This window comes from Giraffa tippelskirchi, chromosome 12, assembly GCF_054371585.1.
Source record: "Giraffa tippelskirchi isolate mGirTip1 chromosome 12, T2T-mGirTip1v1.2.pri, whole genome shotgun sequence".
In the NCBI taxonomy this organism is placed as follows: Eukaryota; Metazoa; Chordata; class Mammalia; order Artiodactyla; family Giraffidae; genus Giraffa; species Giraffa tippelskirchi.
In genome coordinates this window covers 41,959,096-41,971,852 of record NC_137286.1, presented here as the reverse complement: position 1 = coordinate 41,971,852, position 12,757 = coordinate 41,959,096, and the positions used below count along the sequence as shown (strand labels likewise).

Below are 12,757 nucleotides of genomic sequence, written 5' to 3'. Positions count from 1 at the left end.
TGTGAATGACAGCCGCCGTCAGGAAACGTCCCGCGGCCGGCGCGGGAGAAATAAATTCCAAACACAGCCGACTTTCAGGAAGCCAATTCCCAAAGCTAAATTGTCCTTACACTCTTTAAGGAAAAATAAAGAACACAAACCTAAACCTCCCCCACCAAACAAGATGCTCAGCATTCCAAATCGCTGCAGAAATGGCAATCGAAAAGACGATGGGAAATCAAATCCCACCACTCACAATGGCCAATGTCACAAATTTGCAACAATAAATTTGGGATGGAGTATGGGGAACAAAGAATTGCCCTTAGCTCTAGGTGGGAATATACATCGGCAGCAGCCAGTATCATGGCCAGTCTCCGAATCCCTGAAAAAAAAAAAAAAATCAAGTCCTGCTAAGCCAAGGATCAGACATGTGCCCACTTTGGCCTGTATCCCGAGAAAGCCATCGATCAAAAGGCACAAGCGCCGCAACAAACCTCCAGCACGACTTCCAGTAGCCGAGACACACAACCACAAAATCTCTAACCAGAAGTTAGAGCTTAAACAAGAAGTGTACATATATACAGCAGACTATTTCTTACTCATTAAAAATCACCACTGAAATTAGGGAATTAGGTTCCTGGGAGCCACAGGGATGGACCTTGAAGATCATACACTAAGGGGAATCAGTCAGGCAGAGGAAGACTATGGTATACGAGCTACAGTCCAGGCAAAATAAAAATAGATATGCAGGTCAACAAATTTACAACCCAAAAAGAGACTGCCCAGGAAACCAACTTTCCCTGAGGCTCTGGTTGCCCCAGGAACCAAATATGGGTATGCAAAAATGCTATCGCCTATTGAACTCTGTAACTAGAACTTGATCACCAGTTGTCCTCAGGAAATGTCACGGTGTGGATACTGGAGAAATAAATTCCAAACACAGTTGACTTTCAGAAAGCCACCTGCCAAACAAACCCAAACCTCCACCACAGGACAAAATGCTCTGCATCCATAATTGCTGCAGGAATGCCAATCAAAATGACAATGGGAAATCAAATTCCACTAGTCACAATGGCCATCCTCACAAGTCTACAAACAATAAATGTATGCCTCAAAAAAAAAAAAACCTATCAAGACAGGTTACAACGTGGGATCTCACATTCCCACATTTGGGCCTATATGTTGAGCAAACCATCAACCAAAAGGTACATGAACCCCAACAAATACTGCAGGACTACTTCCAATAGCCAAGACATACAACCAGCAAAATCTCCACCGAGATTAAAGCTTAAGCAAGGTGTTGTACATATATACGGTAGACTATTTGTACATATATACGGTAGACTATGTCTCACTCCTAAAAAACCACCACTGAAGTTAGGGAATTATGACACTGGGAGCCACAGGGACGGACCTTGAAGGATCATGCACCAAGGGAACTCAGTCAGGCAGAGGAGGTCTATGATATGTGACATACTTGCCAGGAAAAATAAAAATAGACATACAAGGCAACAAGTTTACAATCCAAAGAGGGACTCTGAGCATTCCAAGTCAAACAAAGGGTTCCAGAAGCAAAAAAATTGAAGGGCCTGGAATGAATTAGGAGCTAGAAACCTACAAAGACAAGAAATCTGTATTTGTAATAGATAATCCACAGGGATTATCCTCTTCCTTCCTTCCACATATAAACAGAAATACGTATCTCTAACCTACACAAAGAAATCGTTATCTCTGAGATAATTCACAAAAAATGATCTACTACCTTCCTTGTTGGTATCACAGAAGTGTATCTGAGATAGATGTTCCACGAGGACCTGATGATCAGCACTTCACTGGAACTTCTATGGCAAAGGTCCAAAAAAAGAAAAAATAGAGATACCTCATAGATATGTAATATTGAATCAGGCAGCTGTACGCTGACAACAATCACAACACCGAAAATCAACTATTCTGCAAAGAAGCATCGGCAAGAGGTTAAAGAAAAGGTAAGAAAAGGAGTGCCTGCTCTTTTATCTACCTCCCTGACTTGGGATGCAATCCCATCCTTGAAGGTCGGGCAGGCTGGGGTCCCACTGCTGGACTACGGAGGGGTTGACACAGCCTGGCACAGTGCCCTTCATTGAACGCTTTTTAAAGGACTACTATCTGCTACGTTCTGGAGTAGGAAATGGCAACCCACTCCAGTATTCTTGCCTGGAGAAGTCCACGCACAGAAGCCTGGCAGGCTACAGTCCATGAGGTTGCAAAGAGCTGGACACAACTGAAGTGACCTAGCACATCTGCTACGTTCTGGGGGTGGGGGGATCAGAGTCCCACATGGCATGAAGGCCTCCAGGAATTTGAAGGCAAAATTCAGCGAGCCACCACCTCTCCTGGCACTGGGGTTCCCAGCACAAGCCTCTTTGCTGAGAGGGCAGCCTCCTAGGCACCTAAGCGCCCTCAGCAGTGTGCTCTGGACCCGGAAGGCGTTAGTCTGGACAGGATGCTTGTGTGAAGTTTTAGGGGGGAAAAGTAGTGAGTCTCAAGCCCTTTCCTGCTTGCTCAGGCACATTCCACTCTATTTCACACCCCAGCAAGCCAACCTGCCCTAAGGATCTGGCTGCCCCAGGAACCAATGTTGGGCAGGTGAAAGTGCTGCCTCCTTGTGGACATTTTCTGTAACTACAACTTGATCACCAGTGCACGCAGACACCTCCCTCAATTCACGAGGGCTGTGGTTCAGTTAATTGTCGGCTACCCTCAGGAAATGCCGTGGGGCAGGTATTGCAGAAATATATTCAAAACCAGCCAACTCTCAGGAAGCCAATTGCCAAAGGTAAATTGTCCTCACATCCTTTAAACAAAAAAAACTAAAAAACAAAATCAAATGTCCGCCACAAGACAAGATGCTCAGCATCCGTAATAGCTGCAGGAATGCCAATCAAAATGACAATGGGAAATCAAATCCCACCAATCACAATGGCTGTTGTCAAAATTCGACAAACTGTAAATACAGGAGACAGAATGGAAGGAAAGGAATCCCCTAAGCTGTTGGCGGAAAGATACATTGCCTACAGTCAGTATATGGACAGACTCCGAATGTTCAAAAAAAGCTATCAAGAAGGTCTAAGGTGGAAAAAGTGAGGCTATCAAGAAGAGCGTGTGTGTGATGCTTTAAGAGGAAAAAGCAGTGAGACACAAGCCCTTCAGTGGTTGCTCAGGCACATTTCACTCTGTTTCACAGCCAGGAAGCCGACTTTCCTGAAGCCGACTTTCCTGAAGCTTCTGCTTGCCCCAAGAACCAGAGGTGGGCATCAAAAAGTGCTGCCGCCTTGTGGACATTTCCTGTAGCTACAACTGACCACCAGTGCTTACCGGCACCTCTAATTCACAAGGGCTGGGCGACTGCTCATGACAGCTGCTCTCAGGAAACGTCCTGTGGCAGGTATTGCAAGATAAATTCCAAACACGAACGACTTTTAGGAAGCCAACTGCCACAGGTCTATTTTCCTCACACCCTTAAAGGGTAAAAAAAACCCCAACAAACCCCATACCTCCACCTAGGACAGGATGCTCAGCAGCCCTAATCATTACAGGAGGAATGCCAATCAAAATGGCAAATAGAAATCAAATCCCACCTGTCAGAATGGCCATCCTCAAGTCTACAAACAATAAATGCAGGAGTGAGTTTGGAGTAAGAGGAAGCCTCCTACACCATCAGTGGGAACGTACATTAGCAACAACCACAATAAGCAACAATGTCTGCTGAATAAAAGCTATCAAGACACTAAGCCTAGGATTTGACATTATCACAGCTGAGCTTATATTATCCTATATGAAATGTAGAAAATTCTACTTTCATATATGAAATATTCAACTGCATTTTCAACTATGATATATAGAAATTTCTATTTTCATATATGAAATTTGCACCTAACTTTTCATTTATGAAATATAGAAAATTCTTTCACATATGAAATATGCACCTATATTTTCACCTGAGATATAGAAAATTCTCTATTCATATATGAAACATGCACCTATATTTACATCTGTGAAATATAGAAAATTCTTTCATATATGAAATGTGTACACATATTTTCATCTGTGAAATATAGAAAATTCTCTTTTCATACATGAAATACACACATATATTTTTTTCTGACATGTGAAAAAATGTTTTCATTTATGAAATGTAGGAAATTCTATTTCTATGTATGACATGTACCCATATTTTTATGAGAAATATGGAAAATTCTATGTTCATCTATGTATATGCACCCATGTCATATATGAAATATCAAAAATTCTATTTTCATATGAAATACATACTCATAGCTTCACATATGAAATATCAAAAATTCTATTTTCATGTATGAAATACGTGCCCATATTTTCATATATGTAATATAGAAAATTCTCTATTCATCCATAAAATATACATCCATGTTTTCATATATGAAACATTAAAAATTCCATTTTCATCCATGAAATATATACTCATGTGTTCATATATGACATATAGAAAGTTCTATTTCCATCCTTGAAATATGCACCCATGATTTATGTATGAAATACAGAAAATTCTATTTTCATAGAAGAAATATACACTCATGTTTTCATAAATAAAATTTTGAAAATTTCATTTTGGTCCATGAAATATGCACCCATGATTTCATATATAAATTATAGAAAACTATATTTTCATTCATAAAATATGCACCCATTTCTTCATATATGAAATATTGAAAATTCTATTTTTCATCCATGAAATACGTACCCATATTTTTAGATATGAAAATTCATGCACACTTTCATATAATAGAGAAAATTCTATTTTTAGACTTGAAATATGCACACGCTTTCATACATGAAATATAGAAAATTGTATTTTCATTCGTTAAATTTGCACTCACGTCTTCATGTAGGATACACTGTTGTTCAGTCGCTCCGTCATGTCTGACTGCAATCCCATGGACTGCAGCAGCACGCTAGGCTTCCCTGTCCCTCACCATGTCCAGGAGCTTTGCCCAAGCTCACGTCCGTTGAATCTGTAATGCTATTCGTCCTCTATATGAATGTTAGATGCATCCAACAATCTTGTCCTCAGATATGAAACATTTACCCGATTTAGGCTTCCATCCCATTCCTGGAGCCTCAGCAGGCTGTTTTCATGGCCGGACTGTGGTGGGGCTGTAGCCTATCAGGCTCCTCTGTCCATGGGATTCTCCAGACAAGAATACTGGAGTGGGTAGCCATTTCCTTCTCCGGGAGATCTTCTGGACCCAAGGATTGAACCTGGGTAGACGCTTTACCGTCTGAGCCACCAGGGAAGCTCTTGCTCTTCATTAAGGCCCCTCTTAAATTTGTACTTTCTGGTTTGATCTGGCAGGGACCACAGTCCCTAGGGCACACAACTGATGCTGTCCTGACACTTTGGCCTCAACGACCTTGGAAAAGTCACCTAGCTTCCACATCTTCTGGTGCTGGGGTCCCGGCTCAAGCCTCCTTCCTGAGAGTGCAACCTCAGGGTGCTGTGGTCCAAGCTGAGATTAGTCTTCAGGAAAGGGGTGAAGCTTTAGGGGGAAGAAGTATTGAGACTAAGCCCTTGGGTGTTTGCTCAGGCACACTCCACACTAATTCACAGCCTAGGAAGCCAGCTCTTCCTCAGGCTCTAGTTGCCCGAAGAATGATTTGGGTGTGGGAAAGTGCCGCCGCCTTGTGGACATTTTCTATAACTACAACTTGACCACCTGCGCTTACCGGTACCTCCAACTTAACTGACTTCAGGGGCTGTTAATGACAGCTGCCTTCGGGAAAGGTCCTGGGGAGAATATTGCAGAAAAAAATATAAACACAACTGATTTTCAAAAAATCAACTAAACTGGTAAATTTTCCTCACAACCATGAAGGAGAAAAAAACAAAAACTTACTGTCACAGAATAGGATGCAGAGCGTCCCTAATTATTACAGGAGGAATGCCAGCCAAAATGACAACGAGAAATCAAATTTCACCAGACTGGCCATCCTCACAAGTCTACAAACAATAAATGCAAACTAAACCTACCATTTGACATTCCCACACTTGGGCCTATATCCCAGGAAAACCATATTTCAAGAAGTTGTATGCACCCCAACGTTCACTTCAGCACTAGTTAAAACAGCCTGAACGCAGACCCAGCAAAATGTCCAGCTTCAGATTAAGGCTTAAAAACAATGCAATACATACAGAAAATGAACTATTACACAGGCATGAAAAACTACTACTGAAATCATGAAATTATGCCACTGGTAGTCACAGAGATAGATCTTGGAGGATCATACACTAAGTGAAGCCAGCCAGCCAGAGGAAGACTAGCATGCGGTGTCCCTTCTAGGTAAAAGAAAAAAAGAGATACAAAGGAATTCAATTACAACATAAAGAGAGACTCAGAGAATTCAAACACAAAGAATTCCAAACAAACAATAAATAAATAAAACCAAAGGACCAGGGATGAATTAGGAAGTCAGGACTAACATATGCACAAAAATGTGTATGTTAGTAGATAATACACAAGGATTATCCCCTTCCTTTCTTTGTTTCTTCCACAGAAATCTGTATCTCTACCGTATCCACAGAAATCTGTATATGTAACAGATACCCTGCAAGGACACGATGTTCAGCCCAGGGAACTTTGCTCCACTTTGCAATAACTTCTACAGCAGATGAATCTGAAAAAGAATACATATGCTTTACATACATGTCATAGCTCACTCAGGTGGCTGGATACTGACAGCAGGCGCAACACTGCACAACGACTATACTCCAGCATACCACAGGCATGAAATTAAAGAATAAAAAAGAAAAGCCTTGCCTAGTTTATTCCTGCTGACTTTCCTGACCCCGGCTGCTATCCCATCACTGCAGCCTGAGCAGGCTTCAGTCCATGTGGGGTTGAAACCATCAGAGAGGATGCTCTTAATTGAGCCCCTCTTAAGCTTGTACCTCTGGTTTGCTCTGACAGGGACCATAGTCCCTAATGCACCCAAAGGATGTTGTGACAACTGTCTGGCCTCAATAATGCCACCTAGTTTTCAGTTCTCCTGGTGCTGGGGTTCACAGCTTAAGCCTCTTTCTTGAGAGTGAAGCCTCCTAGCACCTCAGCAGGGTGCTGTGGCCCCAGGTGGGATAAGGAAAGTCTGAGGAAAGGGGTGAAGTTTTAGGGGGAACAAGTAGTGAGACACAAGCCCTTGGGAGCTTGCTCAGGCACATTCCACTCCAGTTCACAGCCTAGGAAGCCAACTCTTCCTTAGGTTCTGGTTGCCCCAAGAACCAGAGTTGGGAATGAAAAACTGCTGCCACCATGTGGACATTTTCTGTAACTACAACTTGGCCGCCTGTGCTTACCTGCCGGGCTCCTCTGAACATGGGATTTCCCAGGCAAGAATATTGGAGTGGGTTGCCATTCCCTTCTCCAGGGGATCTTCCAGACCCTGGGATCGACCCTGGGTCTCCTGAATTGCAGGCAGATTCTTTACCATCTGAGCCACCAGGGAAGCCTAACCTGTGCTTACTGGCACCTTCAATTCACAAGACTTTGGGGGTGTTAATGACAGTTGCCCTCGGGGAAAGTCCTAGGGAGAATATTGCAGAAATAGTTACAAACACAACCCACTATCAAAGAGTTAACTGCAACAGGTATATTTTCTTTGCAACCATGAAAGAGGAAAAAAAAAGAAAAAACCATACCTTCACAGGACAAGATGCTCAACACCCTGAATTATTACAGGAGGAATGCCAATCAAACCACAACAGGAAATCAAATGACACCAGTTCGAATGACCGTCCTCACAAGGCTACAAACAATAAATGGGGGAGAGGGCCAGGAGGAGAGGGAACTCCCCTACACGGTTGGTGGGAAGGGACACTGGCAATAGCCACTAGAAAAGACAGTCTTCACATGCCAAAAAAAAAAAAAAAACTTTCAAGGGAGCTATGTCTAGGATCTGACATTCTCACTTCTGGGCCTGGTATCCTGATAAAACCATCATTCAAAACGACACACACACCCCAACGTTCACTGAAGCACTACTTACAAAAGCTGAGACACACACCTGACCAAAATGTCCACTGACAGATCAAAGCTCAAAGGAGATGCGGTACATACAGGCACGTAGAACTTCGCTCAACCTTCTGCACTAAATTCTGTGGAAAAAGAATCCATAGAAGAACAGACATCCTGTGTGTATACGTCAATACTGAATCAAGTGCTGTACACTGACAGTAAGCACAAAACTACAAACTGACTATATTCCAACATAGGATTGGCATGAGGAAAAGAAAAGAAAAAAAACAATGCCAAGTTTATTCCTTGCAGCCTCCCTCTCTTGGGCTGCTGTCGCATCCCTGGAGCCTGAGCAGGCTGTGTCTCATATCTGAACTGGGATGGAGTCAAGACAGCTAGGTGGAGACAACCAAAATTTTAAAAGAGATGGGTCACCCTGTCATTTTGGCCCCACTATATAGCACAGCCAAGACAGGGAATCAAGTTAATTGCAGAAGAAGAGATGAATGGATACAGACAATGGGGTATATACACACAATACAATATTTCTCAATAATAAAGAAGTAGGAAATAAAGCCATGTTCAGCCACGGGAAAGAAAGTAGAGATGATCATTCCAAGTGAATTAAGGCAGACAGGGAGAGACAAGTATCATATGATGTCACTCCTAAGTGGAATCTAAAGATGCATAAAAATGAATTTTTTGCCTGGAGACACTGCCTCACAGACTTAGAAATTTCCAGTCACCAAGATATAAAGATATGCGGCATGGAGAAATGAGCAACTTCAGACTAATATATGTCCAATACTGTTTATAAAATAAATGACCAGGACCCACTGTATAACACAAGGAACCTTACTCCATACTCTGTAACAATCTATATGGGAAAAAACCAAAATATATACACATTTGTGTTAAATATATACACGTTTGAAACAAGTTGTGGTAGAAGGGAAAAAAACACCCACAAGATAGTAATTCACCTACATACTCCAGTTCAGATGGTGGGAAAAAAACAGAAAAAACAAAAAAGAAATGCTGACTCTGATCAGAGACATAGAAGTAAAGAACAGACTTTTGGCCTCAGTGGGAGAAAGGTGAGGATGGGATGATTTGAGAGAGAAAATAGCAATGAAACATGTACATTACCATATGTAAAACAGATGACCAGCGCAAGTTCAATGAAGCAGGGCACCCAAAGCTGGTGCCCTGGGACAACTCAGAGGGATGGGATGGGGAGGGAGGTGAGGAGTGTTCGGGACGTGGGGGACACATGTATACCTGTGCTGACTCATGTTGATGTATGGCAAAAACCATCACAATATTGTAAAGTACTTATTCTCCAACTAAAATAAAATTAATTTAAAAAATAAAAAATTTTAAAAGGCAAAAAAAAAGTCTTTAAGTAGGAAAGGGTCAAAAAAAAAAAACAAAAAAAAAGGCTGGTGTCACATCCCTGGAGCCCGATTGGCTTGGGTCCCAAGGCTGGAGTGTCCTGGGGCTGAGAGAGCTGGGAGCATGTGGCAGGCTGTGTGCCTCCACGATGGACCTGGAGTGCCCGTTGTCCTCCAGACGCAGGCGGGATAATTTAAGGGATTGGAATTAACATACACACATTAATATATGTCAAATAGATGATCAACAAGTACCTATTGATTAGCATAGGGAAATTTATTGAACACACTCTAATCACCTATATGAAAAAAGAACCCAGATGAGAATAGATTAATATTATGTATTAATATTAACTGTGGAAAATTCTGAAAGAGATGGGAATACCAGACCACCTGGCCTGCCTCTTGAGAAATCTGTATGCAGGTCAGGAAGCAACAGTTAGAACTGGACATGGAACAACAGACTGGATCCAAATAGTAAAAGGAGTACGTCAAGGCTGTATATTGTCACCCTGCTTATTTAACTTATATGCAGAGTACATCGTGAGGAATGCTGGGATGGATGAAGCACAAGCTGGAATCAAGATTGCTGGGAGAAATATCAATAACCTCAGATATGCAGATGACAGCACCCTTATGGCAGAAAGTGAAGAAGAACTAAAGAGCCTCTTGATAAACGTGAAAGAGGAGAGTGAAAAAGTTGGCTTAAAGCTCAACATTTAGAAGACTAAGATCATGGCATCCAGTCCCATCATTTCATGGGAAATAGATGGGGAAACAGTGGAAACTGTGGTTGACTTTAATTTTGGGGGCTCCAAAATCACTGCAGATGGTGACTGCAGCCATGAAATTAAAAGACACTTACTCCTTGGAAGGAAAGTTATGACCAACCTAGACAGCATATTAAAAAGCAGAGACATTACTTTGCCAACAAAGGTCCATCTAGTCAAGGCTATGGTTTTTCCAGTAGTCATGTATGGATGTGAGAGTTGGACTATAAAGAAAGCTGAGCACTGAAGAATTGATGCTTTTGAACTGTGGTATTGGAGAAGACTCCTTGGACTGCAAGGAGATCCAACCAGTCCATCCTAAAGGAGATCAGTCCTGGGTGTTCAGTGGAAGGACTGATCTTGAAGCTGAAACTCCAATACTTTGGCCATCTGATGCGAAGAACTGCCTCATTGGAAAAGACCCTGATGCTGGGAAAGATTGAGGGCAGGAGGAGAAGGGGATGACAGAGGATGAGATGGTTGGATGGCATCACTGACTCAATGGACATGAGTTTGGGTAAACTCCGGGAGTTGGTGATGGTCGGGGAAGCCTGGCATGCAGCAGTCCATGGGGTCGCAAAGAGTCGGACACAACTAAGCAACTAAACTGAACTGATATAATCAGTTTACATCAGATTAATATAACTGAACCAAGTTCCTGTACACTTGAAACAAATAAATACAAATCACTAATACAGCTAAATATGAACAACAACAAAAAACTCATAATAAAACATCTCCCAAAGATCTAAATGCACATTTCTCCAGAGAGGTCCAGAGGTCCGGAGACGTCCTAAGGATGACCATAAAGCACATAAAAAGATACTCAGCATCATGAGTTCTTAGAGAAAAACAATCAAATGTTCAATGAGATGTCACCTCACACTGATCAGAATGGCCATATCAAAAAACCTATAGCAGTGAATTCTGCAGAGGGTGTGAAGAGAAGGCAACCCTCCTTCTCTTGGTAGGAATATAAAATGGTACACCCACTAGGGGATACATTATGGAGGGTCTTAAAAAACTAAACACAGAAGTACCAGGTGATGCAGCAATTTCATACCTAGCCTTAGATACAGAAAAAACCAAAATTTAAAAACACACCTGCACCCCAAAGATCATGGCAGCACTAGGTACAATAGCCAAGACAAGGAAGCAACTCCAGTATATGAGGACAGAGGGACGGATACAGGAAACGGGGTACATGTACCCAGTGCAGTCTCACTCAGACATACAGAAGGATGAACAGTGCCGTTTCCAGTTACAGGGAAGAAACCAGAGATGATCATACTACGTGAAGTGAGTGAGACAGGGAAAGACAGATATCATAGAATTCCCTTCTGGTGGAATCTAAAAATGGATACAAATGAATTTCATTACAAAAGAGAAACAGATTCACAGGCTTAGGAAAGAAAGTTATTGTTGCCAAAATGGAAAGGAGGGAGCAGGGAATAATTACCTGGTTCAGATCAATATATAAACCTTAAAACAGGTGCTGTTGTTTTTCAGTCGCTCAGTCGTGTCCGACTCTTTGTGACCCCATGTTCTGCAGCCCATCAGGTTTCTCTGTCCATGGAATTCTCCAGGCAAGAATACTGAGGTGGGTTGCTGTTTCCTTCTCCAGGGGATCTTCCCAACCCAGGGATCGAATCCATGTCTCCTGCAAGTCTGTATACCTAAATATATATACCTAAAAGAAACAAAACACCAGAAATAAACTCTGCTCCAATATAAAATAACAAATTACAAATTAAGTTACCTGAGTTCGGTCTAGGGGACAGCAGACAGTGGTGACCCCTATGATTAGCTGTGAGATATGCTGTGATACTAATATGACAGCATCAAAGATTTTCACTCAGCAGAAACAGAGCAGCAACCCGCCCAGAGGTGCCTGACCCCATACGGATGCAACAAGGTGAAGGGAAGAGGAAGGAGCACAGGTTCATCAGGGCAACACCCTCAATTCAGACGGTAGGAATCTCTGAGGGGACAAGACACACTGCAGGTAAAGAGCAGATATGGGGTCTCCGGGTACAGGATCCTGACCCATGTGGAGGGGGTGAGACCCACACAATCCCCAGACCTGGGATCGCATGACCCTTGGTTAGGACACCAGGTCTCTGCTGGTTGGGCCCCTAAGGTGGGAGCGAGTGGGTTCCTGTAACCTCCTGGGATGGTAGAAAGAGGTAGGGTCGTCCTCCTCTCTTCCCTTTGGTTCTGTGTGATAGTAACTGTTTTATACAGCTGTCATGATGATGTTGAACACACTACCTTGGTCCTGGCAGGCTCGGTCCTTTCTTGTTCCACTGAGGTGTTGAGAAAACACGCCAGACGCAGGGCTGGGAGAGGAGAGGCAGGTCTGCTCTCTGCTGAGGAGGGACGGTCGTTTGGAATGAGAGCGCAGCAGGACCTCACCTGTTCCCCATCGGATATTTGCCTGATCCGTGTGCCCTGCAATCAACTAACCAGGTGAACCTGCCTCCCTTCCCGCCAGGCTCGTCCTGGTAAACCGGAATAATTACCAGGTGGCCACCTGAGGAGTCTCCAGGAGCCCCAGGGAGGGTGAAACGCGCGGGGGTAAAGGGGCAAA

At 42.9% G+C, this 12,757-nt stretch overlaps 1 long non-coding RNA gene across 1 annotated transcript in view; it reads right to left on the bottom strand.

The window, feature by feature from the left end:
• Positions 1 to 12,538, bottom strand: part of LOC145528440 (uncharacterized) — a 39,051-nt gene extending 26,513 nt beyond the window's left edge. The window contains exons 1-2 of the long non-coding RNA XR_014070403.1: positions 12,439 to 12,538; positions 11,627 to 11,857 (exon numbers count right to left, since the gene is read on the bottom strand). This is a non-coding gene — a long non-coding RNA (uncharacterized LOC145528440). The remainder of the gene's footprint in view (positions 1 to 11,626; positions 11,858 to 12,438) is intronic.
• Positions 12,539 to 12,757: the final 219 nt, after the last annotated feature.